This window comes from Lithobates pipiens, unplaced genomic scaffold (genome assembly GCF_037356315.1).
Source record: "Lithobates pipiens isolate NorthernLeopardFrog02 unplaced genomic scaffold, aLitPip1_a1.2 Scaffold_25, whole genome shotgun sequence".
Lineage (NCBI taxonomy): Eukaryota > Metazoa > Chordata > Amphibia > Anura > Ranidae > Lithobates > Lithobates pipiens.
The window spans coordinates 227,706,267-227,728,007 of NW_027507787.1; the positions used below are offsets into that span (position 1 = coordinate 227,706,267).

At 44.4% G+C, this 21,741-nt stretch overlaps 1 long non-coding RNA gene across 2 annotated transcripts in view; it reads left to right on the forward strand.

The window, feature by feature from the left end:
* The first annotated feature begins 4,649 nt into the window (after positions 1-4,649).
* LOC143930932 (uncharacterized) overlaps positions 4,650-21,741 on the forward strand; it is a 63,867-nt gene continuing 46,775 nt past the window's right edge. Inside the window, exons 1-3 of one of the 2 annotated variants that reach the window (XR_013262852.1) lie at positions 4,650-4,794; positions 9,897-10,009; positions 10,103-12,563. This is a non-coding gene — a long non-coding RNA (uncharacterized LOC143930932). Of the gene's footprint in view, positions 4,795-9,896; positions 10,010-10,102; positions 12,564-21,741 lie in introns of those variants that run through there. The other variant, XR_013262853.1, reaches the window with a different exon arrangement.

The window sequence follows — 21,741 nt, forward strand, 5'->3', positions numbered from 1 at the left end:
GTTGTAACATGACAAAATGTAGAAAATTTCAAGGGGTATAAATACTTTTTCAAGGCACTGTAGTTCTTCTCTATGATTTGCACTGTGATGAACAAAGACCCCTCTAACATTCATGAGTTTAATTCCACCAATTACATCTCCCGTCTTTGTGTCTTCCAGTCTCTAAAGGCCAGTCTTTGGAAAAGAGGATGAACCAGATCTCCCAATCATCTGCAGGTATGTGTGTTCTTATTAGATACAGCCTAGAGAAGCCTTTTTAAAATATTGTTAATACAGAGGAGCCCTTGAAATAATTTTTATGTCTTAGGGAACCCCTGCTTAACGCGTTGTTACCCCAACACTTCATATTCCTGATATGTGCCTGATGTACCATGTACTTGTATGGGAAAGATTCCTGTTCTCTTTGTATTGCTTTCTTTATGTGAAATCCCTGGTGTTCTTGCTAGTCCCCTTGCTTTCCTATTTTTAAAAAAACTGACCACACTAAGCAGGACAGCACACCGTAGTCAGTTCTCTAACTATGCTGGGAGCTCAGTGTGCTCTCCTCTGATGATCAGACTTGTCCTGACACGCCCCCACTGTACAACTTTTCAGTGGAAAGCTCAGTGTGCTGCTACTACTCCCCCCCCCCCAGCTCTTACATAGCTGAGAACAAAGGGAGTGTGATCATTTATAATGTTTTTTTTTTTTATATCTATACAAAAAATGTTTTGCCTTTCATTTCTATTTTAAACTGAATGGGTTGTTTTACAAGGTTTACAGTCTATTTAATTATTACATCTTTAGCTCTTGGCAAATTTGCATGGGCAGTAAGTTGTAACTATAATAATACTCAAGGAATGAAGAATATTTGACACCTAAAGCAGATATTTTGTTAAAACTCTTCTGCCCCGTACACACGGGTCGGACATTCCGACAACAAAATCCATCGGATTTTTTCCAAAGGATTTTGACCCAAACTTGACTTACATACACGCGGTCGCACAAAGTTGACGGAAAATCTGATCGTTCAGAACGCGGTGACGTAGAACACGTACGACGGGACTATAAACGGGCCGGTAGCCAATAGCTTCCGTCTCCTAATTTATTCTGAGCATGTGTGGCACTTTGTGCGTCGGAATGGTCTACACACGATCGAAATTTAAGCGATCGGATTTTGTTGTCGGAAAATTTTAGATTCTACTCTCGAACGTTGTGTGTCGGAAATTCCGACGGAAAAAGTCAGATGGAGCCCACACACGATCGGATTTTCCGACAACAAGATCCGATCTGACTTTTTCCGTCGGAATTTCCGACCGTGTGTATGGGGCATTCTGCTCTATAAGGAAAAAAACTGTTTAACCCTTTCCTGCCAGAGTCACTTTTGCGTTTTTGTTTGCACCCATGTTTAACCACTTGCTTACAGGGCACTTAAACCCCCCTCCTGCCCAGACCAATTTTCAGCTTTCAGCGCTGGTGCACTTTGAATGACAATTGCGCGGGCATACAACACTGTACACAAATGAAATTGTTATCATTTTTTTCCCACAAATAGAGCTTTCTTTTGGTGGTATTTAATTACAGCTCCGAGTTTTATTCTTTGCTAAACAAACAAAAAAAGATGCAAAATGAAAAAAAAATTTAAAATCATGTTTAATAGTTTGTTATAAAATTTTGCAAACAGGTCATTTTTCTCCTTCATTGAAATGCGCTGATGAGGCAGGACTGGTGGGCACTGATAGGCACAGTTAAGGCGGCACTAATAGGCACAGATAAGGTGGCACTGATAGGCACAGATAAGGCAGTACTGATGGGCACAGATAAGGCGGCACTGATGGGCAAAGATCGGCATAGATAAGATGGCACTGATGGGTGGCACAGATGGGTGGCACGAATGGGTGGCACTAAGGGGCACTGATAGGTACCACTGATAGATGGGACTAATGGGCACTGATAGGTGGCACTGCTGGGCACTGATGGGCGGCACTGATGGGCACTGGTAGATGGCACTGATGGGCACGGATATGTGGCACTGGGGTGCAGTACTGTTGAGGCAGATTGTGGGCACTGACAGGTGGCACTGTGGGCACTGATGGGTGGCACTGTGGGTACTGATGGGTGGCACTGTGGGCACTGATGGGAGGCACTTATTTTATTACATAGGTGGCACTGTCAGGGGGCATGTGGGCACTGATACGCTGGCCGTGATCGGGACTGATGTCCAATCACAGCCGCCGGTGATCGGCTTTTTTTTTTCTCCTCGCGCTGTCAGCGCGAGGAGGAAAAATAGCTGATTACCGGCTCTGTTGTGTCACATGATCAGCTGTCATTGGCTGACAGCTGATCACGTGGTAAGGGGTCGGGATCAACCCCTTGCTCCGATCTATGATGTGAAGACGGACTATCTAATTTCTTCATCTGTTTAGGCCAATATGTATTCTGCTACATGTTTGATTATAAATTGATTGGTTTGCGAAAAAGATATAGCGTCTACAAAGTATGAAATATTTTTATGGAATTTTCATTTATTTATTGATATTTTTACAGGTAATGGTAACAATCAGCAACTTTTAGCAGAACTGCTACATTAAACTTGGATACCTAACTGACACTTTTGTCACTTTTATTTTTTTTTAGGGACCAGTGACACATATACAGCGATCAGTGCTAAAAAATATGCACTGTCACTGTACTAATGACACTGCCAGGGAAGGGGTAAACATCAGGGGAGATCAAAGGGTTCAATGTGCTCCTAGAGAGTGCTTTCTAACTGTGGGGGATTTGCTTTAACTGGGGGAAGACAGAGTTCCGTGTTCCTGCTTAGCAGAAACACAAGATCTCAATCTTCCCTCTCACAGAACGGTGATCTGCCTTGTTTACAGACAGACAGAGCGATCCCAAGACAGAGAGATCCCCCCCGCTGAGCAAGCGTTCTGCAGCATCCGCTTGCTGAGATGGGGGATCGCTCTGCTGATCCCCGCGGAGCAGGCGGATGACGGGTCCGTCTTCACTAACTGTGCAGAGCGGAGATGGATAGAGTCCCACTCTCCTCTATGGGAAGATCGGATGAAAACTGACTTCATGTCCGTTTTCATCCGATCCCAACTGATCCACTAGACGGATGGAAAATAGGGTCCCCATCAGACTGGTTTTGGCGGAGAGGATCGGATGGGATTGCAGTGTATGTCAGCGGACATGTCACCAATGACATCCGTCACTCCATAGAGGTGAATGAAGGTCCTATCAGGTCCACCTGAAAAACTGACTGGCGGACCTGATTGGACAGCCTGTGTGAAAGGGGCCTTAACCACTTCAACCCCGGACCATTTTGCTGGCTTAAGACCAGACCACTTTTTACAATTCGGCACTGCATTGTTTTAACTGACAATTGCGCGGTCGTGCAAAGTGGCTCCCAAACAAAATTGACGTCCTTTTTTCCCCCACAAATAGAGCTTTCTTTTGGTGGTATTTTATCACCCCTGTGGTTTTTATTTTTTGCGCTATAAACAAAAATAGAGCGACAGTTTTGAAAAAAAAACGCATTATTTTTTACTTTTTGTTATAATAAATATCCCCCAAAAATATATAACAAAACATTTTTTCCCTCAGTTTAGGCCGATACGTATTCTTCTACATATTTTTGGTAAAAAAAATCGCAATAAGCGATCATTGATTGGTTTACGCAAAAGTTATAGCGTTTACAAAATAGGGGATAGTTTTATGGCATTTTTATTAATAATTTTTTTTACTAGTAATGGCGGCGATCAGCGATTTTTATTGTGACTGCGACATTATGGCGGACACATCAGACATTTTTGACAAATTTTTGGGACCATTGTCATTTATACAGCAATCAGTGCTATACATATGCAGTGATTCCTGTGTAAATGACACTGGCAGTGAAGGGGTTTACCAGGGGGTGGAAGTGTAGGGGTTAAGTGTTCCTAGGGGCTTGTTACTAACTGTTGGGGGCTGGGCTTTGTTTTAGTGAACACTGATCTCTGCTCCAATCACATGGAGCAGAGATCAGAGTCACTTGTTGCTAGGCAGAATGGGGAGATGCTGTTTACAACGGCATCTCCTCGTTCAGCCGCCCCGTGAGACGATCGCGGGTATGCATGGACTCACGGGGGTCCCGACCGGCACGCGAGAGCACTGCCGGCGGCGAGCTCACGATGGCAGGGCAGCATTTAAAACTGGACGTACCTGTACGCCAATATGCCTGCCTGTGCCCTTCTGCCGACGTACATCAGCGTGCGCCGGTCGGGAACTGGTTAAACTAAGAATGAGGAGAGGGTAAATGATAAAAATGCAATTCGCCGGTGGAAGTGGAAGGGTTAATTGCTGCCTCCTGGGGTTCAGCTATAACGTTGGACATGTGTGTTCATAAAATACTGGTTTGGGATTGTTGGCTCCCTTCTGTGATAAACCGGTTGTGGATCTGTGATTTGCCCAACCAATAGGCCCATAGCAAAAAAAGGTAAAAACTCCTCTGACCCATAGGGGGCGTAGTAGTAGGAGAAGTGAAGTGGTTAAAATATAATTGAAAGGAGAGAACTATTTAAGCTGATATTGTTTCTCCAAGACAGATGGATTTGGATGCCAAGGTTTATGGACATTCATTTATTTTGATTTTAAAAGCAATTAAAACATTTTCTTATAGGATGCATGGTGTGCCCCAGTGGTTGGTTGTGGCACAGAGAGAACTGTTATTACATTTCATCTGGAGGAGATCTCAGAACATGGAAGGAGAGTCGGGAAGGGTGTGAAGAGATGGGAGCCGATCTACTGGTCATAGAGGACCGGGAACAGCAGGTATGATATAACATGGAAATAGATGGGAGATGGATGGAGAGATACAGAGGATTTATACTCCATTGTTCCATCATCTGCATGTTTATTATACAGGAATGACCAGAAAAGATGACATCACACTATGACATCTTAATCTTAATGGTGGCCACACTGTATGTATTATATGTATTAATTTGATTTACAATTGTTTATTTAATGCAATTACACTAAATTAAATACATCAAAGACCATTTATTTGATTTAGCAAGCTAAATCAGCTGATTTGGACTCAGTTAAGATGGAATTATGTTGATCACTTCAATACAAAATGATTAAATGATTGTTTTCCATAGGTTGTAGATAGATTTCTGACTGGTGGATTGATGATTGTACAATTGTTATATATGTAATGTAAAAAGGACAGCTTTGTGTTACACATCAGGAGCAGCTGTCAAAATATAGGAACTCCTGGATAAAATGACACTTGCAAATACAGTGGAACCTCAGATTGTGAGTAACGCTGTTTTAAAAAAAAAAAAAATCCTGACTCGCTTTATCTCGCAAGACGAGCAGGATTCAAGCTGCCGGGGCGTGCTGTACCACATTTGGTCAGAGGTGTGGGGTCGCCGGTAATGCTCGGAGACACTGAGTGTCTCAGAGCATCTCCGAGTGTCTTCAAGTGTTTCCGAGTGTCTCCACATGCAGTACTGCATAGACAAGCAGTGACTGTGAAATGGATTACCCGAGTTTCCATAATGCCCTATGGGGAAACTCGCTTTGATATACGAGTGCTTTGGATTACAAGCATTCCTATGGAACAAATTATGCTCGTAATCCAAGGTATTACTGTAGTCTGTAAATGTCATTAAATAAATACAATGTCTCAGTGTGGTGTTTGGTTGTATTTACTAATTCAGTCATATGTTGATCAAATGTGTGACCTTTGATTTGCATGTGATATCAGTCAAATAAACCTTAAAGTGGATGTAAACCCTATTTTCTTTTTTAATTAAGGCTTGCACCTTGTACAGTATAGTATTTCATGTCATCTGTGCCCAGTCTTGCCATGAAAAGTTAATCCAGCTCTGAGCAATTCTCTTATCTTTTTTAATTAAGATAACAACTGGCACACAGAGAAATAGGAGTCCGTTTCTCCCCCTTGCTGTGAGTGACAGGTGATTTACATATCTCATGCAGGAGCCGGAGAGAGACATTCTGTGCACTTCAGATCCCCTCCTCCTTTCTTCTCCAGCTCTTGGCTAGTATTAAAAATATGAAAGGCTTTTATTTTTTGATACTATGTGATTAACGTTTTGGACCCAGTTTTGGAGATCCTGGTGCGCTGGTGACACTTCCTTCTCATGATTGCAGTTGGTTCCAGCCGTTGGTCATTTCAGCACTCAATCTAAAGCCTCATACACACGATCAGACTTTGTACAGAAATCCACTGGAAAGTTTGTACAAAGGGCATTGGCTGGGGACTTGTTAACAATACACACGATCTGACTTTTTCAGCCAACTTTCACCAAATCACGTGTTTTTTTCTGCTCTTTACTGCCACCTTTGGTCAACTTCTGTATTATTGTCTGATCTTTTGCATTGGTTCTGAGCATGCGTGTTTGTAAAGTCCGATGTTTTTCTGTACACACGATCGGACTTTGCTCCATCGGACTTCAATGTTGTTGAAAAGTTTGTCCGTTCGCACAGCCAACAAAAGTCAGATGAAAACCAAATAAGTTTGTCCAATGGAACATACACACGGGCCGATGTTGCCTTAAAACAGCTAATTTGCATGTTTGTTGTCAAAAAGTACCATCGTGTGTACGGGCCTTAAGATACAGCCGCTTGTGCAGGAATGTGTGAGTTGGGAGTATTGCACTGAAGGGTATAATTGGATGACGCTTCCTGGGCATAGGAAATCAGCATATTTATTGTGTGTGATCTTTGATTACCGTATTTTCCAGCGTATAAGACGACCTTTTACACCAGGGGTAATGAATTAAAATTCAAGGAGGTCCGGTCGCCAAAATTTTCTTTGGGCCGAGGTCCGAATCTCAAGTCTGTGCTACGACTCAGAAAGATTGTAGTCACTGTATATCTATCAAAAACATGAGAAATGTACAATTTACATAGCATTTCAACAATATTTATTGTCAAGTTTCAGTTACAATATTAAACATGCGGACAGTTGGAACTAGGATAGCTTTACATTTGCTCTTTACATCGGGTGTCCCCATCACAGTGTCCCTTTACATCGGGTGCCCCCATCACAGTGTCCCTTTACATCAGGTGTCCCCATCACAGTGTCCCTTTACATCGGGTGTCCCCATCACAGTGCCCCTTTACATCGGGTGTCCCCATCACAGTGCCCCTTTACATCAGACCTTCCTGTCAGAGTGTCCCCCATACATCAGATGTCCTCATCAGGGTGTCCCTTAACATAAAATAAGGGTCACGCTGATGGGTAAATCTTATGTTAAGGGTCACGCTGATGGGCACATTTTATATTAAGGGGCACTCTGATGGACACAACAAAATGTGCCCCTTAACTTAAAATTTGCCCATCAAAGTGCCCCTTTAATATAAAATGTACCCATCAGTGTTGCTCTTAAAATAAAATGTGCCCATGAGTGTGCCTCTTTACATCACAGTGTCCATTTACATCACTGACATTCCTGTCAGTGTCCCCTTACATAAGATGTACCCATCAGAGTCTCCCTTAACATAATATGTGCACATCAGGGTGCCCCTTAACATAAAATAAGGGTCATGCTGATAGGCACATTTTATATTAAGGGGCACTCTGATGGACAACAAAATGTGCCCCTTAGCTTAAAATTTGCCCATCAGAGTGCCCCTTTTAATATAAAATAAAATATGCCCATCAGAGTGCCCCTTAACATGAAATAAGGGTCACACTGATGGGCGCCTATTATGTTAGGAGGCACTCTGATGGACACATTTTATTTCAAGGGGTATGCTGGTGGGTATATTTTTAATGTGCACATCAATGGGCATATTTTGTAGGGCACATTTTGTTGTGCCCATCAGCGTGCCCCTTAACAAAATATGCCCATCGATGTGCACATTAAAAATATACCCATCAGCGTGCCCCGTAATATTAAATTTGTCCATCAGAGTACCCCTTAACATAAAAGGTGACCCTTATTTTATGCTAAAGGGCCCTCTGATGGACACATTTTATTTTAAGGGGCATTCTGATGGGTATATTTTTTAAGTGCACACTGATGGGCATATTTTGTTAAGGTTCACCTTAACAAAACATGCAAATCAGTGTGCATATAAAAAATATACCCATCAGCGTTCCCCTTACAAAAAAAGCCCAGCATTGTGCAAATTACAAATATACCTATCAGTGTGCCCCTTACAATATGCCCAACAGTGTGCATGAAAACTAATGTGCCCACATACCTCAACTGCAGGAGGAAGGGCACAACTGAAGCTGCCTTGAGGAGAGCCAGGACCCGGGAATCGGGAACCGCGGGCAGCATGTGGGGCGGGGCACGCATGTGACGTCACACCCCCTACTGCCTGTGAGCGTGAGTAAAACACAGCTCCGAGAGACGCGGCCAGGAGCAGGGGGCGGGCGCATGCGCACAGCGTCACTGGTTGCTAGGGAAACCCACGGTCCCAGCAAACCAGTGATTGCTGTAATTCACAACACAGGCGGCATAGCGGTCCGGGCAGAAGCCGCGCTCGGTCCGGACTCAGACCGTAGGCCGCCATTTAATGACAGCTGTTTTACACTAAAAGAAAACAGCCAAAAATCGGGGGTCGTCTTATACGCCGGGTATAAAGCAGGGGTAATTTTCTATGCAAGCCGCCCGCTGGATGACAGCCCTCTGGATGCTCGCGGTAATACTGGATGCTCGCAATAAATGTGCGGTAATACTGTATACATACAGTATACACCGCTGAGCCAATCCCGGCAAGCGATGTAGTCTATTAGTGAATACAAAGCCTGCTCCGATTAGAGTAACCACCTCTGCCAATCGGAGCAGGCCAATACGGTAGCCTGCTCCGATTGGCTTTGAGAGTCAGAGGCGCGGGCTGATGATGTTACAGCCCCTGCCAATCCGAGCAGGCTTTGTATTCATGAATAGAATACATCGCTCGCCTTGATTGGCTCAGCGCAGTATACTGTATGTATAATGTGAGACAGTGTTAAAGAGGAAGTAAACCCTGATGAGTTTACTTCCTCTTTGATTCCCTGCAAAGGTAAAGCATAATGGACTACTATGCATCGCATAGTAGTCCATTATGTGTCACTTACCTGACACAGGAGCCAGCAAAGTCACCGCTGTCCCCTGTAGTCCGGAGCGTCCATCTTCTCGGTGGGTCTCGCTGCTCCGCCACTGTCATTCGGAGAAGCCGCAATGACGTCACTCCCGCGCATGCGCACGGGAGCCGCCACTCGCAGCATATCACCATTGACAGCGGCGCGCTCAGTGCGCCTGCGCGCTGCTGTCTACGGAGCATGTGCCGTAGACAGCGGTGCCTGTCTTTTGGCAAATATCTCCTAAACCGTGTAGGTTTAGGAGACATTTCTTAGACCTACAGGTAAGCCTTAATCTAGGTGTGCTCCGGTTTCCTCCCACACTCCAAAGACATGCTGGTAGGTTAATTGGCTTCTGTCCAAAAATTGGTCCTAGTATATGAATGTGAGTTGAGGACCTTGGATTGTGGGCTCCTTGAGGGTAGGGACCAATGTGAGTGTGTACTGTACCTACAGGTAATCCTTAATCTAGGCTTACCTGTAGGTCAAAGTTGGTTGTAAGGGTTTACAACCACTTTAACTGTTACATCGAGCAGGCTGACAGACTGGTCGGAAGGGGGTCGTCTTATACGGCAAGTATAGCACAAATCCAACATTTTAAATGGAAGTTAAGGGGGTCGTCTTATATGCCGGCAAATACGGTAACTAATATAGAAGAATAGACAATGTCAAGAAAATGACAAATAGTTCCAATTCACGGATCATTTTTTCTGGTGACATTTGTCCACAATAGAGTTATGGAATATACAGATCTTCAGACTTCTATCCAATGTGTGTATCCGATGTCTGTGGTTGGATGGTGACAGATGATGTTCTCTTCTCCCAGGAGTTTATAAACAAATCCATCAACCAACAAAGAGATGGAATCTTCTGGATGGGTCTGTACAGAGATGGAGATGGATGGAGATGGGTGGACGGTCACCTCTATAATACCGGCCTGTAAGTGACTCTTCATCTACACTGAGAATATGAATGATGTTCATCCAGAAAACAATAAATACTCAAAACTCCTCATTGTTATTTATTACACAGATTCAAGATATCAGAGGAATATTCAGGAGACTGTGTATGGATGGAAGCATACTCTGGATATAATAAGGATCGCTGTCTATCCAACCACAACTGGATTTGTCAGAAGAGATCCCTGAAGATCTGACAGATTCCTCCCAACATACAGACACTCTGTACAGACCACAGATCACCCCCAATACAGAGTAATACGGGAAGATCACATCCAATCTAATCACTGTTGGCCATCAGTGTCACTGTTCTAGATAATTAGATAAATAGATTAATCCATTTCTGCAATAGAAAATCCAGGTCTTTATAAAAAAAAAATTCATATTTCTTGTTTAATCTTTTAATTAATTATTAGCCTCTTTCTGACCCAGTAATGTGCGGCAGCAAGGAATGTGAGCTTAAACGTCATCACGCCGCACATGTGTGACCACGGGGAGCAGAGCTTTCTATGCTGAGAGCGTGCTCAGTCTCCACTCCCAGCACAGTGACTGAGCTGTCATAGGCATGATGATCAATGCAAATCTTTTTTTTTTTTCTTTTTTTTTTATATTTCAACTCCACTTTAATGCCGCGTACACACGTCCGGACTTTCAGGCAGAAAAAATCAGACGGAATCTTTTCATTGGATATTCTGATCTGTGGGTGGCACAGTGGTGTAGTGGGTAGCACTCTCACCTATCAGCAAAAAGGGTTGCTGGTTCGTATCCCAACCACAACACTACCTGCCTGGAGTTTGCATGTTCTCACTGTGCCTGTGTGGGTTTCCTCCCATACTCCAAAGACATGCAGGTAGGTTAATTGGCTTCTGTCCAAAAATTGGTCCTAGTATATGAATGTGAGTTGAGGACCTTAGATTGTGGGCTCCTTGAGGGTAGGGACGGATGTGAGTGTGTACACTGGATGGACTGGTGCCTTTATTCAACCTTACTAACTGTGTAACTATGTGTGGGCCTCATCTGACTTTTTTTTTTTTTTCAGAAAATTCTGACAGACTTAGAAATAAAACATGTTTTAACTCTTTCCGACTGAACCGATTCCTATCGGGAAAACCACTCATCTGTATGCTGTTCCGACAGACCAAAAACGACGCATGTTTAGAAGCAAGTACGAGACGGAAGCTACTGGCTACTGAACTTCCTTTTTCTAGACGGTCGGACTTTGGTGTGATCGTGTGTAGGCAAGACAGTTTCAGCGCAACTCCGTCGCAAAAAAAAACTTCAGAGTTTATTCCGACGGAAAAAACGGTCATGTGTACGCGGCATTAGTCTGTATTTGCTGCCAGTTATTGGCCACGGTGTAAATAATGAAACGGCCAAATATCTTCAATTGCATACATTTGTATTTGTCCTCTTTGATGGATGCCAGCAATTGAATACATACAGACAGACATACAGTATGTGCTTTTTCCTGACTGAGCCTGGGTTCACACTTATGCGAATTGGACACGAATTGGACTTTCCCCGTATCCAATTCGCATAGCAGGAGGTTGTGACCAGCTCTCTATGGAGCCGGTTCACACATCTCCGGAGTGGCTCCGGTGCAAGCTGCACATTAGCCCTGTGTGTCTTTTGGTCCATTTCAGGTCGGAATTCAGCCCAAATTTTGGGCTGAATTCGGACTTGAAAGGGTAAAGGGAGACGCACTGACCCCCTGCTGTGAGCTGCTGCAATCTCTATCTTACATAACTGTGGATAAATGGTGCATTACATGTTGTACATACTCACTCAGTCACTATGAGATTTGTTTTCTGTATTATGCAAAAAACCTGTTTGATCTTGTTGTTCTCTGTCTCCCCCTTCTGTCCATGTCCCCACTGCAGTTGGGAATTCCACAGAGCAGTGTTGGCAGCTCTGCACATGCTCAGTTATTAGTGAGTTTCTTTGCTGAGCATTTCCTCCCTATCACATTTGAACAGCCCATGTGACTATAGAGTCACACATGTGGGCATATACACAGAGGTAAATTAAATCCCACTCCCCTCTCCCCCTCCATGCCCACTAACCAGCTAAACACAATGGGGAAGGGATATTACATGCAGATTGATGGAGGCTTCAGCTCCCTGTTATTCTAAGACTCGGGCTGGAGGGGTGTGACACAGCCTGTGACTGGCAGAAATCCTCCCACACTATGTAATTGCCAAAAATAATAAAGTTTTGAATTCAAATATATATTCATATGACAATTTATAACAGTTTATTGATATTAATTATTTATTTTTACTATGTATTACAAAGGCTGTTATTTTATTTTCAACATGTGACCAGCAGCAGAGGACTAGAAGCTCCTCCTGTTTATGTTTCCCTGCAGACAGGCTGGGAGAGGTCTGGGTCATGTGACATTAGGAATTAGGAAAAGGGTAAAGTAAGCCTTGCTAGTAAACCTGGTACATGACTGTTTTCCAATATGGCCATGCCCATTTACGCAGAAAATATTTTAATTGCTTTTAAAATCAAAATAAATAAATGCCCATAAACCTTGGCATCCGAATCCATCTGTCTTGGACAAACAAATTAAATAGTTCTCTCCTTTCAATTATATTTTAACCACTTCACTTCTCATACTACTACGCCCCCTATGGGTCAGAGTTTTTAGCTTTTTTGCTATGGGCCTATTGGTTGGGCAAATCACAAATCCACAACTGGTTTATCACAGAAGGGAGCCAACAATCTCAAACCAGTATTTTATGAACACACCTGTCCAACGTTATAGCCAAACCCCAGGAGACAGCAATTAACCCTTCCACTTCCACCGGCGAATTGCACTTTTATCATTTACCCTCTCCTCATTCTTAGTTTAGGCCCCTTTCACACAGGCTGTCCAATCAGGTCCGCCAGGCAGTTTTTCGGGTGGACCTGATCGGAGCCTTCATTCACCTCTATGGAGTGAGGGATGTCATTGGTGACATGTCCGCTGACATACACTGCTATCCGATCCGATCCTCTCCACCAAAATCAGTCTGATGGTGACCCTATTTTCCATCTATCTGGTGGATCAGGAAAGGAAGTCAATTTTCATCCGATCTTCCCATAGAGGAGAGTGGGACTCTATCTGTCTCTGCTCTGCACAGTTAGTGAAGATGGACCCATCATCCGCCTGCTCACTGGGCAAGGGGATCCCGCAGAACGGAGGTGCCCGTGTGAAAGGGGCCTTAAGAAGGCTTGAATGTGATTGGTGGCTGAAAGAAAAAATAAAAATAAAAATGTTATATATATATATATACACACACATACAGTATCTCACAAAAGTGAGTACACCCCTCGCATTTTTGTAAATATTTTATTCTATATTTTGTGACAACACTGAAGAAATGACACTTGGCTACAATGTAAAGTAGTGATTGTACAGCTTGTATAACAGTGTAAATTTGCTGTTCCCTCAAAACAACTCAACACACAGCCATTAATGTCTAAACTGCTGGCAACAACAGTGAGTACACCCCCAAGTGAAAATGTCCAAATTGGGGCCAATTAGACATTTTCCCTCCCCGGTGTCATGTGACTCGTTAGTGTTACAAGGTCTCAGGTGTGAATGGGGAGCAGGTGTGTTAAATTTGGTGTCATTGTTCTCACTCTCTCATACTGGTCACTGGAAGTTCAACATGGCACCTCATGGCAAAGAAATCTCTGATGATTTGAAAAAAAGAATTGTTGCTCTACATAAAGATGGCCTAGGCTATAAGAAGATTGCAAAGACCCTGAAACTGAGCTGCAGCACGGTGGCCAAGACCATACAGCGGTTTAACAGGACAGGTTGCACTCAGAACAGGCCTCGCCATGGTCAACCAAAGAAGTTGAGTGCACATGCTCAGCATCATATCCAGAGGTTGTCTTTGGGAAATAGACGTATGAGTGCTGCCAGCATTGCTACAGAGGTTGAAGGGGTGGGGGGGGGTCAGCCTGTCAGTGCTCAGACCATACACCGCACCCTGCATCAAATTGGTCTGCATGGCTGTCGTCCCAGAAGGAAGCCTCTTCTAAAGATTATGCACAAGAAAACCATTTGCTAAAGACAAGCAGACTAAGGACATGGATTACTGGAACCATTTCCTGTGGTCTGATGAGACCAAGATAAACTTATTTGGTTCAGATGGTGTCAAGCGTGTGTGGTGGCAACCAGGTGAGGAGTACAAAGACAAGTGTGTCTTGCCTACAGTCAAGCATGGGGGTGGGAGTGTCATGGTCTGGAGCTGCATGAGTGCTGCCGGAACAAGGGAACTACACTTCTTTGAGGGAACCATGAATGCCAACATGTACTGTGACATACTGAAGCAGAACATGATCCCATCCCAGGGCAGTATTCCAACATGATAAGAACCCCAAACACACCTCCAAGATGACCACTGCCTTGCTAAAGAAGCTGAGGGTAAAGGTGATGGACTAGCCAAGCATGTCTCTAGACCTAAACCCCATTGACATTCTGTCGGGCATCCTTAAATGGAAGGTGGAGGAGCGCAAGGTCTCTAAAATCCACCAGCTTTGTGATGTCATCATGGAGGAGGGGAAGAGGACTCCAGTGGCAACCTGTGAAGCTCTCCCGCTGCTGACGGATCCAGTAAGCGGCGGAGGGGCACCGGAGCACGTCAGAATGAGGGGTTCCTCTCCCTCCACCGATAAAAGTGACCTCGCTGCGAATCTGCCACAGAGACCACTTTTTTCTTGTAGCAGACCACCCGCTGAAGAAGAGGATACTGGGGTTATGGCAGCTAGCTGCTGCCATAACAAGGATATTTCCCTTCAAAGTAATGACGTATAACAACGGTGGGCAGTCCAGAAGTTGTTAATAGATATTCATCATATACCGATAGCAACAGGCCCTGTATAGAATCAGAGTCTGACACTACTGTCCATCCACCAAAATACTGTAACTGTGAAGCTAGAAAATAATTCTTAACATGGGAGATAACTAACCTCCAGCTTCTTTAGTTAACATTAGTTAGTTTAATACGGGATTGTTTTTTCCTCCAAATTTAGTTCTCTAAAAACAGATTCTATTTTTCTAAACCAAAATGATGCAATCCATACAGGAAAGTTATGGATTCCATAAAGTAACTGGGGGGTCCAAATCATTTAAATAAGGTTGGCTCTACCAATCAATGTCAGCAGAAGTTTACACCAGCTCTGGCACTTATCCCTAAATTTAGCTAATAATGGTCTAAGATTCAAGTTAATATAATCTTTTACATTTCGAGATATCTCTATCCCTAAATATTTCACTGTATGTTTAATTTGAATTTGAGAGACTTGATCTGGTAAAGGGTTTTTTAGCCAATCTAAGTTTCGACTTATCCCAATTAATCCAAAAGCCTGAAAATAGCCTGAATGCAGAAATGAGGCTCATAAGCTCCATGACCAATGTAGTAAAGATAGTCAAGATATCCCCAACTTTTCTTAACACCCCTTTCTTAAACCCACAAACTCCCCCACACTCACATTCTCGTACCACCACCCAATGATAAGACCAGACAAGAGTTTTGTTGTGTAAATGGCCATAGCAGCCTTTTTATTAACCAAAATATTTAATTATTTCAAAAAAACCTTTGTAACGACAACTTTTAAACACACGGCCTCTTGGTCTTTGACGGCACTCCGAACTTAACATTTCCCACCACTACACTGTGGGACCTTTTACCATACCAGGCCTCCAGCCGCATCATCAGCTCGGAGACAACCCCTTTCCCGCAATGCAACCAATACCGTATTCCAGCAGACACCATTCCACTGGAATCCTCCAGAGGGGCCCATACTACAGATGAGCCCCCCACCACTTCCATCACATCTGTTTTTCTGACACCGTTCCACTGGAATCCTCCAGAGGGGCCCATACTACAGATGAGCCCCCCCCCACCACTTCCATCACATCTGTTTTTCTGACACCGTTCCACTGAAATAAAAGAAAACAAACAAAGAACACACAAATACAAAAACAATAGGGAGGGTGGGTGGGAAAACTGCTTCCTTCTATCTCCCTCACCAACTGCTCCCGGAAGTCCCCGCCTCCACCTTTTTGTACAGCTCTTGCCCCCGTCCAGCACTTTTCCGCCTGAATCCTCCCCTTCCGACCTTTATCAAATTAACCCCTTGTTGACTCTCCTTTTCACTCTGTCATGCCCGGCCCTCCACTACTTTTTGCTTTCCGGGCCTCACTTTAATGACTTTGAGGTATCCCCCAAGAAAATAAGAGAATTATCTGCATATAGGGCTATTTTATCCTCTCTACCTGTGCGGCAAAACCCAGTTATTTCTGCTGATTGTCTAATAGCGAGAGCTAAAGGCTCAACAGCCATAGCCAACAGTAGTGGGGACAGAGGGCATTCCTGTCTAGTTCCTCTGGACAGTAAAAATGGCCCAGATATAGTATTATTAATTCTTAACCTCGCTTTAGGGTCATTATACAATATTCTCACCCATTTTAAGAATCCAGGGATATACCAAAAGCCTCTAATACAGCCCATAGATATTCCAACTCCACCATATCAAATGCTTTCTGGGCATCAAGACACAATATGACTCTAGATTCAACATTTTCCATAGGGAGTTGCATATTTTGAAAGAGTCTGCAAATGTTTGTTGATGTTGCTCTTGTTGGGATAAAACCTGTTTGATCTCAATAAAATAAGGTATTGATATATCTTGATAACTTATTTGCAAGCACCCTGTCTAAAATGTTAACAGATGGTGAGGAGGGAGATAAGGCAATAATGGGTCCTTACCCTGTCTTGGAGTCTTGGAATCACTATTATTGTTTCCTGCATTGACTCTGCATTCTAAAAGCAACATTTAATACTTCCAATAGTTCAGGTAACAGAATCTGACCAAATTTTTAGTAAATTTCTATCAGCAGTCCATCTATCCCTGGAGCTTTATTATTATGAGTCTGTGCTACTACTTGTTTTAACTCTTCCAGGCTTATAGGACTATCTATGTATTCTCTTTCTATTGGTTTAAGTTTGTCAAGGTCCAGTTTATCTAAAAATCATTTGATTCTTTACTTTTGGCATCTTGGACTCATAAAGTGAGGTATAGAAATCAACACATGTGCTCTGAATACTGCTTGTATTATACGTTATCACCTCTCTTGTGTCTTTAACTGCTGTAATTGCTTTTTTTTCTCCCTTTGTCTCTCCCCTTTTTTTTTTTTTTTGCTTCTCGTCAGGCAGATTCTTGCTGGATGCTCCTTTTTGTCCTGCAAGGCTACCGTATCTGTAAATATAAGAAATACTATTTTTATGTGGCCTATAGGATACTCAGGTTTCCTACCAATAGGATACTCAGGTTTCCTACATATAGGATACTCAGGTCTTGGTTGGACTTCCGGTTGGACCCAAATTTATTAGGCTATTAGATGGTGGGAAATGAAACAATGAGTAGTAAAATGAAGATATTATCATGGAATTTGAGAGGATTGGGAGATAGGGGGAAAAGACAAGCAGTTTATGAATTAATAGAGTTGTATAAACCTGTGGTAGTATTTTTGCAGGAGAGCCATCTTGAGCAAGAGGATATAGAACTTTTTGAAACATCAAGATTTCCGTATTTTTCTTTGATGGGTCATTCGCCCAAATAATGTTCAATCACTGTATTCCCACAACTATAAATGGACCACAGCCTTGTTTTTATCACTGGCACAACTATGTAATTGTATATTTTGACACCGCTTTGCTACTTCCGTACAATGATAGTCTATTAACTCTTTTCGGAGTCTATAGTAGCCGCCAACTGCAATCCCCGCCAGAGCTTCCTGACTATCGGATATTTCCAGTTGGAAGGGACACTCACCACCAGACTCTCCAACGTGAACCTTATTCCATGCAGTTCACACACTAACCACCTAACTCGAGTGGGCAGCTCTTTCACTCCTATCTACTATATGGTGTAGCGAAAAAAAAAAAAGGAAGTTGCGCTAAGAATAATAGGTGAATGAATTTGATCTGATAGATAAGTGACAAATAAATTGAACAAGCATAAAAATGATCCCCAAAAAATAAACCTAAAAGGCAATCAAAAGAACAAACAAAGTTGGTTCCAATCTGATGGCGTGACCAACTTAGTTAAAATAAAAAACTACCACCCAAATGTGAATAACGTAAGTAGTGTATGCAAAATTATCACTGCGGGCAGCCAATCAGAGGTCTAGGTTGTAAATAATAAGAAGCACCTATATACAGCAGAGAAGGCAGCCAATAATAACCCAGATGTGAGGGTTGTGCATATTATTTAGTGCTAGACATACTACAGGAGACAGTCAGAAACTGCAGGCATTCTATAGGAGATGGTCAGAGACTGCAGATATACTACAGGAGATGATCAGAGACTGCGGACATACTACAGAAGATGATCCGAGACTGCAGATGTACTACAGGAGGTGGTAAGAGACTGCGGAACATACTATAGGCAGTGCATTTTTTCTCATAGAATAGGTGCGGGAACTTAACCACACCACCACCCCCTAAGAGTGGGAGAGTCTTAATGGAGCATTATTAAATACTACTTGTGCATTCTGCACAGAGTGCCGAGCTCAGGAGTGCAGTATGTACAGAGTTCATGAATGTACTGCGTACAGAGTACAAAGATCAGGAGTGTGCTATATAATGATGGACGAACTTCCAACGGGATGTTTCGCGAACGCGATCTGTGAACGTGCCCAAATGTTCGCAAACCGCAGGTTCGCGGCGGGCCCTATTCACTTTAATGGCAAGCAAACCTTAAAAACCTCCAGGTCATATTTTCAGCCACAAAATACTTACTAGCTGTGCACACATAGTCCCACAACATGGACACTGACATACCAGAAGTATTAAGTGAATCTGGGATCTACAACGACCAGCATTCTTTTTTTATCTGTGAAATTTTGTCAATTCAGGAGCGCATGAAGGCCATGGAGGAGAGGCAAGGTCAGGGCAGGCTGCAGGAGATGATCAGTGCCACAGTCAGGGCAGTGCAGTCCTGTGCCAGTGTCCCAGTGTGCCAACCTGTGCTTGAGCCCCTGACCCCTCCCTCTGCCCGACCCTTACCCCCACCTATGCAGGGCTCCACTGCGGTGGTCCGGAGGTGCCAGTCCAGTGCTGTTCCTCAGCCATGGTGCTGGCACTGCCTGCTGTTTGACTTCTCCGCTGCTATCTCCCTCACTGACACCAGCACTGAGATAGAACACTGACACCATCACCGCGATAGAGACTGAGCACTGACACCAGCACTGAGATAGAGAGCACTGACACCAGCACCGAGATAGAGAGATCTGACACCAGCACCGAGATAGAGAGCACTGGCACCAGCACCGAGATAGAGAGCACTGACACCAGCACTGACACCAGCAAGTCGCTGTGGGACCCCAAAAAAATGACACCACTCAACCTCTTCAAACAGGAGGGTAGGGGCATATAGTATGGTGTGCTTTTTTTGTACAAGTGAGCCAAAAGGTAGAAAAAAGGTCCGTGTGCTAGATTATATAAATCGTTTATAGAGTTATGCATATACATGGTCTACTGGTCACATGTTGAATTCCTCAGAGATCCATGCCTCATTCATTTTATAAATGTGAGGTAGTCAACACTGTCGTGAGCTAGGCGAGTGCACTTATCGGTCACGATCCCCCCTGCTGCGCTGAACGTCCTTTCGGACAGGACACTGGACGAGGGGCAAGCCAACAGTTCCATTTCAAATTGTGCAAGCTCTGGCCAGAGGTCAAGCCTGCCCACCCAGTAGTCCAGGGGTTCATAACTTCCCAGAGCGTCCACATCGGCCATTACCCCGATGTAGTCGGACACCTGTCGGTCTAGACGCTCCCTGATGCTGAATCCAGATGACAGCTGTCGATGGGTCGGCTAAAAGAATGATCTCATATCAGAAGTGACCAACACATCTTCAAACTGCCCTCTTCTTGCAGGCGCTGTTGGATTGGTACCCGCAACTCTTTCTCTGGGAGTGGGAATTCCTCTGCCAGCGCATGCAAAAGCAGAATGCAGCATTTCTCTATGCTGGAAGTGCTCCATTTTGACAGCCCTCTGTGATGGTGGTAAAATTTCCGTCATTTTGTGTTTGTACCGGGGGTTTAAGTACGTTGCCACCCAGTACTGGTCCTTGACCTTTATGCTTTCTATACGAGGGTCCCTGTTAAAACACTGGAGCATGAAGGCCCCCATTTGCACTAAACTGGAAACGGTGTGGTGGCCTGGCTCCTGCTCATCGTCCAGGATAATATCATCCTCCTCATTCTCCTCTCCCCATCCATGGACAACAGGTATCCCAGAAAAGTTTAAAGCATGCTCTTCTTGCTCCTCCTCATCCACCTCGGAACCATCCTCCTCTGACTCCTCTTCAGACCCCTGTTGTTGACTTGTCTAAGATATAGTAGGTGCCACCGATATTGTGTTTCCAGCGCGATACTGTTGCTCTGGTTCCCGGCGACAGGCTTCTCTAACCAGCGCGATCCCGTTGCACTGGTTCTCGCGCTGGCGGCAATAGGAAAATGTCATTTTCCTATAGTAGCGAGAGCGAGAGAGCGGCGATAATGTTGCCTCACTCATATAGTCTGCATGCCTTCTCGGGAGCATACCAGGCCCTTAGGTCCAGTAGGAATTTTAAGGGGAATCCCCTACGCCAAAAAAAACGGTGTGGGGTCCCCCCAAAATCCATACCAGACCCCTATCCGAGCACGCAGCCCGGCCGGCCAGGAAAGGGGGTGGGGACGAGCGAGCACCCCCCCCGAGCCGTACCAGGCCGCCCCACCCCAAAGCACCTTGTTGATGAGGACAAGGGCCTCTTCCCGACAACCCTGGCCGTTGGTTGTCGGGTCTTTGGGCAGGGGGCTTATCGGAATCGGGGAGCCCCCTTTAATAAGGGGGCCCCCGGAAAGCGCCCCCCCACCCTGTGTGAATGAGTATGGGGTACAATGTACCCCTACCCATTCACCTTTGGAAGAAAAAAAAAAAAAAAAACTCAACACACAAGGGTTAAAATAGTTTATTGCACAGCTCCCGGGGTCTTCTGTCTTTGGGGGTCTTCTCACCGGACTCCTCCGCTATCTTCTGCTCTTTTGCTAGCTCTTTTACTAGCGGAGGAGCCCGGCTTTCTTCTTCGTCGCCGCCCTCTTCTTCCGACTTCGGGGGGTCTTGTCCCCCTCTTCGGTTCTTCTTACCGGGCCACCGCTTCTTCTTCCAGCTCTTTTACTAGCGGTGGCCCGGTCTTCTGTCGCCCTTTCCGCCGCCACCGCCTTCAGCTCTTCTTCTTCTTCTTCTCCTGGAGATGTTGACTCGATGTTGACAGGAGCCAGCTCGGCGCTGGCTCCTGCGACGGAGCTTGTAGGGTGTCAATCTCGCCGATAGAAGCGGCGAGATTGACACAATATCACGGTCACCTATTGTAGAGTAGCCCCCTCTGGGAATTCATCCAGCATTGCGACTTCCTCATCTTCCTGCTCCTCCACGGCTTAATCAATGACACGACGCAATGCATGCTTCATAAAGAAGGCGTAAGGTACGATGTCACTGATGGTGACTAACCAGTTTGGTGATCTCATCAAATGGCATATAGAAGGTTGAGTTCCATCGCGTCGGGTAATCACAAATAAGACGTCTGACGGGCAGATTGTGCCGCCGCTGAATGTCAACAAGGCGAGGCATGGCCGTGTAAGATCTTCTGAAATGGGTCGTGATT